Here is a 6605-nt window from a genome sequence, read left to right on the forward strand (position 1 = left end):
GTCCAGCTCAGCCCCCACCATCGCGCGGAGACGGCTCAGCTCCTCGGAGATATAGGTGAAGAAGGAGACCAGGTCAGGAAGCCGCAGCTCGTTGAAGTCAACCGGGTGGTCGAACGGGTTTAGCCCGACGGCCGGCATCGTCACGCTGGCACGACGGTAGGCATCGCGCAGCCGCAACACGTGCGTGGCAACTTGGTTCACCAAGTGGCTGAGGCGATCCTGGACCTCGTCACGATCGGCCCGCTCGCGCTCCAGCCGGCTCCCCTGACGGCCTATCGTATCTCCCGCTTTCTGCAGCAACGCCACCGACGCCTCGAGCATCTTTGTGGTGGACGCCTGCCGCTTTTGAAGCTACGTGAACTCCCGCACATAACGGAGGATCATGGCACTCCTCTCCTCCTTGAGCTCACGGAGCTCCACGTCCTTGGCCTTGAGCTCCGCATCCTTGACATGGAGCTCCTGTGTCAGGCGCCTCACCTTGGACTCCGTGATCTGCTGCGCCGCCATGGCACCAGGTAGAAGCAACGGGGAGAGGAAGCAAAGGGGGCGAAACAGCTGAAAGGCAATGCAATCTACGGGAAGGCGGAGGGAGCGGGGAATCTTTTGGTTTTCGCCACGGTAAAACACCAGTCGACGACTTCTCACATCAGGGAGCAGTGGGTTTTTACAGGCGGAGTCATCGTGACTAATTGCTGCCGCGCCTGCTCCCGTCAATCAAAAAATAAAAAATCCAACCGCACCCAAACACCAAAGCAACGCCGCGGTGGATATTTAAATTTACCTGCCGGCAAGTAGATAAAAAAAGGGGTGAAAAAACAAATGTGGCGGCGGCCTAGCTAATCGGTCGAACTAGCCCAACTAGCTAGCCACCGTGCTTCACTGATGTACTCGGCGGGAAAGGTGGTCTTTCGTGATTTGACGACTCATTTACTTGCTTTGGCGCTACGACCGAGGAGGACCCCAAAAACGCGCGGTAGGGCGTCCCACGTCAGGAAGAATATATGCGTGCACCACCCAGGAGGACCCCGAAACCGCGCGGTAGGGTGTGCCACGTCTCGGCACGGAGGAAAAATGTGCGTGTCAAAATATACTGTATCAGACGTAGTACCTATGGTTCGACCTCGGGACCCAGCCAGTCGGTCGAAAACACCCCACTAGCCACACAGCTTCATCATTCAAACGTGGCACGGAGGATAGATGTGGTTAGCTCCGTCTCGACCAGCCACAACGTCTCTTGTTCTAGGCGATTCTTCTATTTTTCCAAGCTTTTTTTAGTTGTAATAACACCACGGCAAGCTAGCGCCGCTGTTCGTGTGTGCCCGTGCTAAGGTTAGACGATGGAGAGAAGAGAGATTGAGATCGCAGACCTGGGACCCACCAGTAAGTGAGACAAAGGTCATGCACGTGTTGATGAGGCACTCCCTCTACTCTACTCAATGCAAGTACTGTATAAAATCAAGTTATGGGACAAAGCCAACAACAGTTCATTTTTTCAGGCTATCGACTTACGCTTTGTAGTCCAGGTTGCCAGTTCGAATCTCGTCTTTCCGATTTGTTAGTTTTAGGTCCAAATTTGATTAATGACAAGTGGGACCCCTGTGTGTTGTTCCGATATTTCAGTGTAGGATGGTTTTTTTGAACAAACACTTTGCGCGGTTAGACAAGTAACGACACGAGTTACATGTATTTTGCAAGTTTACGAACAAAAATGACAGCGGCATTGAATATCACATCCACCCCGCAGCTTAGATACTATGGTCATACGAGTTTTTACACCGTTGGAAGTGAGATCCAATGGCTTGGGAGTAGTCTTTGTAATTATGCGCAATTTCCAAACTCTCCAAAGGTTTTTTTGCAAATAAAACATTCATGCCTCGTGTGTGCCGCTGCATCTTCGATCCAATGGCTCCCCGGTGCTCATATTAGGTGCTCCCCATAGCTTAATTACCCGCTACGGTGATATGAGCATCTAGGTCGTATGATCAGTGATCAGATGGCACATGCGTAGTACTTGTACTTTCTGTGCATTTCCCAAACTCTATCAGTCGTATATTGCAAAAACATTCAAACCTCCTACTGTGGGCCGTTAGATATTAGTGAACTCGTATCACCATAGAATCTACGGTGCGGGAGAACCTCATACTCTCCCGTGCGAGAAAACATAAGGTGCTATCGCAGCTTGGATGCTACGGTGATACGAGCTTGGAGGTCGTTTGATCTGAGATCCAATGGCATCTGAGCAGTCTTTGTGCTTGTAAGCAGTGGCCGAACTCATTTGGGGCTTTTCTGCAAAAACCCATTCGAACCACCGAGGATGTGTTGGGTCACAAATCCAACGCCTCTGAAGAGCTTGTATCACCAAAGCATCTAAGGTGTGGTAGCACATGATATTCTTACATACAGGAGAATATGATGTCCTCCTTCATCTTAGATGCTATGGTGATACGAGCTTCGAGGTCGTTGGATATGGGATCAAAGGGCATCTAAGTAGTTTTTGTACAAATTGTGTGCAATTCTCAAACTCATCAAGGTTTCCTGCAAAAATATTAAGACACATCATGTGAGCTGCTATATCTCAGATCTAAAAGCTCCAAGCAACTCGTATCGGCATATAGCATCTAAGGTATGGGGGCACATGATATTCACCCGGGGAGGAGGGGTGGGGGGTGCACAACCAATCGGTGGTTGGGAGGGTGGGGACAAATATAATCTAAACAACCCTAAACAGAGCTCCACAATGTTATCTAAGGTCGAGGGGTTGACCCCCGACAATCATAGCTCCGCCTAAACACAACATTTGCATGTACTGTAGTACTAGACTTAATATTCATGTTTCAGTTTCATGTTCATTTTAAATATTGAATTGAGGACCATGGATGTCTTACATTTTACTCCCTTCGTTCCTAAATATTAGTCTTTTTAGAGGCTTCAAATGGACTGGCACATACGGATGTATATAGACATATTTTAGAGTCTAGATTCACTCATTTTGCTCCGTATGTAGTCACTTGTTGAACTCTCTAAAAGACTAATATTTAGGAATAGAAGGAGTATTTTTGAATTCGTGTCATACATGCATGGTTTGAAAAAATAGATGCACTATACTTATTGGATTGTTGTTGTGTTCGTGCGTGTGTGTCTCTGTGTGTGTGTGTGTGGTCATATGCTTGATACATACAAAGTTTTCTCACCTCCATATTGTTCATCTTTTAAATTTGAATTTGCATTGGAAAACTTACTAGGGATACCATGAAATGTGAAATCCACATTGAGATCACTATATCACAAACTCACTCTAATTCAACAACTCGTCATAAATCAATTACCACATTGAGATTAGTATTTGCAAGGAAAATACGGGTATTGTAATACACATAGATTCGTTCAGCAATTTAAAAGGTTCCTTTCGTATTCTCAAATGGTAGGACCCAACGGCGTACCAGCCAGGCCTTCGCTCGTGTTGATCCTAAAAAAAACCAGGCTCGTGTCCTTCGGTGGCGTGCGTGGTACGCACATTAGGCAACCCCAACCAGTCGAGCCTCAGTGTTTCAAGTCGAAATATCTGGCGGCCAGAATTCCAGCCCTAGGAAATTCCCCTCATGTCCCCGGTCCATAATGACTACCGATGAACAACGGAGGGATGCTTTAGTAACTAGACAACGTTACCTACCGTGCCGAGCACGGTTCAATTCCCTCGGTCGCCGCTCATCAAGGTCACCCGTCAACTGCATTGCCTAGTACTACTACTACTACACCAGGATGAGTACAGAATTGAGCCCGTTTGTTCGTGCCTAGTACTTGAGTTAATATATCAGGCAATGCACTGGTACGGAGGGATTATCCTTTTACTCTGCATGTATAACTTGTCTGAAGTCTAACTAAGCAAAATGTTTGACCAAATCCTTTCTTAAGAAATACAACGAGACAGATGTACGGCTTGAAAATTTATTGCATGATGCAGGTTATGATATTGTTTCGAATCCTGGATCTTAAATTTCAGAAAATCCAAAAGTGAGCATAAATTCTTGAAACTAAGCATGGTCACGTGATATGGCACAAATATTACTTCGTAAGTTTTTTCTTCAATTTGAGACAAGCTGCTTATGACAAGTTGCACAAATGAAGAGCCAAGGTATTTTGGAACAAAGACCTGTCACGTTAAGGCGAACGCTTTCACTATTGAAACCGTGGGCGTTTACGTGCCGCCACGAGTCCCCGCTTCTCATCGGCAGGTGCCATCCGAGCAAGCGTGTGAGTCGACGGGAGGCGTGCGAGCAGACCGCTGCGCCGGCTGTCAGGGAGGCGTGCGAGCAGACCGATGTGCAGGCTCACCAGGAGGCGAGCCCTTTGACCAGGCTCCGCCGCCCACCGTCGTCCCAACTGCTCCCACTTTTAATGTCGCCGGCGCCGTAGTTTAAAATCAACCCCGCACTACCCGGTATCGCTACAATCCTCTCTCTTCCTCTCCAATTCTCCTGTCGTCTACCTCCAACTAGCCTGGCCTAAACGTATGCCATGCCGCATCACGATGGTCTGCCCTTAGTGTTCCAGTTTCCTGAGGAAGACACCCAGCCAGAGTCTCAAGAACATAAGGCGCTTTGGGACGAGCTTGAACTGGCCTTGCGGGAAGACGCCGCGCCTGTCCCCGCTCCCGTTCTGGCTCCTGAGGCCCCGACTGCACCAGCGCCCATCCCCGTGGCATTGATGGGCTGGGAGCCGCACATTTTCGCCGAGCTTGATCCCACGGGGTTCCACGAGGTCCCCGCCGACTTTCACGCGCCCGTGCACGTGCCAGTGCATGTGCCTGCGCGTGCACTGATGCGCACGCTCGTGCCGGTGCCCGTGCACCTGCCAGCGCATGCGCCTGTGCATGCACTGTCATGCGCGCCCGTGCCGGTGCCCGTGCACATGAATGTCTCCGCCGCGCCGTTGACAGCGCCTGTCCCCGCGCGGGTGCCAGTGCCCCCCTCAGCGGCATGGATGGCCGCCGTCGACCGCTTCCTTGCACCAACGCCAGTCGCCTCCTCCCGCCAGTTGACTCGCTCCGAAGTCCAAAACATTTTGGCCTTCCTTGAAGCTAGGCCAATGTCCAGGAGTACGCCAACAACTTCGCAAGATGCCGCCGTCGCCGTCGGTCAGTGGCCCGACGACACACAGAGCACGGCAGAGGAGCCGATTCCCACCGCGAGACGTTCGGATTGCCATGCTTAAAATCCGAACATTTATCATTTCCGTTTATTTTATATCGATCGTCGTATAATTTAAAGTCGGAGTCAAACTGAACGAAATGTATGGTTTGATCGATTGAATGTTCTGCTAGAGCCGTATCAAATTAAATATAAAACGTCATCAAGCCACATGTATTCCTTGTCATCCAACGACCTAGACTGCTTCAATGTCGAGCGCTCAACACGTTTAGCGTGCAGTTAATTTCATGCCAAAAATAGTGCTAATCACATGGCAACACGCAAATAATATCCTAGTAGTTAATATCTGCATGCACTTAATATACTTCCAAGTTAACGTGCATTGCACGTACACACTGACTAGTGCTGCTAGTACGTGAAACTGGTGCCGTGACTTGTGAATGCGTCCAGATATGGTCAACGGCAACATCGCCCGCGAGTTCTTCCTGTTTGCCCATGCGTCTAAACGCAGAAGGGGAGGAGAGAGAGAGAGCACACATGGAACCCACCAGTAAGTGAAGGCGAATAGTACTAAAAATAATATTACATGTTATCCATTAATTAGGCTGTGGTAATATAAAAACATTATGTGAACAAAGGGGGTACAACAAACATTGCTATTCTACGTATGTTGCCTATTGACGTGCGGCTTGAAGGCCCGGTCGCATGTTCGATCCTCGTCCTTTATTTTTTAATTTGTATATGGGTCCAAATTTGTTTCATGACATGTGGCCCCCTCAGTGTGTAGTTTGTAGCACTTTAATTTGTGGGTTGAAATTTGTTCCATTCCAAGTGGACTATCGGTGTGTAGTTTTGTAGCTTATTTATAATAATTAAAGAGAACAACATAGTTTTTTCAATAATACCATGGTGCGACGTTGAAGGCGAGAAAGGACGTGCGAGAGTGCGATGACCGAGCCAGAGGGAAATCAACTAGGGGAGTTGCGTGGGTTGCAACGGTGTTTGGAGTAGTTGTGGGCCGAATGCTACGAAAATATAATCTAAACCGACCGGAATAAATGCCTATACAAATTAATCCAAGGTTGGAGTGCCCCTCGCAATGTAAATAGCTTCGGCTTTGCGAGGGATGGAGAGGTAGTAGCTTCAACGCGTGGAATATACAGTGTGAGAAAGCGAGGTCAATCGAGAGACATATAGTTAGAAAGAGAAAGTGAGTGTGGTCCGACATTCATTGAATAAATATATATGCTCTGGAGAGATATTGTCCGATTGAGCTTTTTGGCAAGGGTGAGGGCTGTAAGATAGAGCTTGAGAGATGATCTAGTCATAGACGTGTAGATATATTTTGTGCGTGGGAGGAAGCAACGTCAACCGATCACATAGGGTCGCCGTGCGATCGAAAGAGTGAGACGGGTTGGAGAGAGTGACCTAGATAGACGATGTGCGTGTGAGAGTATA

This window comes from Triticum aestivum, chromosome 7D (assembly GCF_018294505.1).
Source record: "Triticum aestivum cultivar Chinese Spring chromosome 7D, IWGSC CS RefSeq v2.1, whole genome shotgun sequence".
Lineage (NCBI taxonomy): Eukaryota > Viridiplantae > Streptophyta > Magnoliopsida > Poales > Poaceae > Triticum > Triticum aestivum.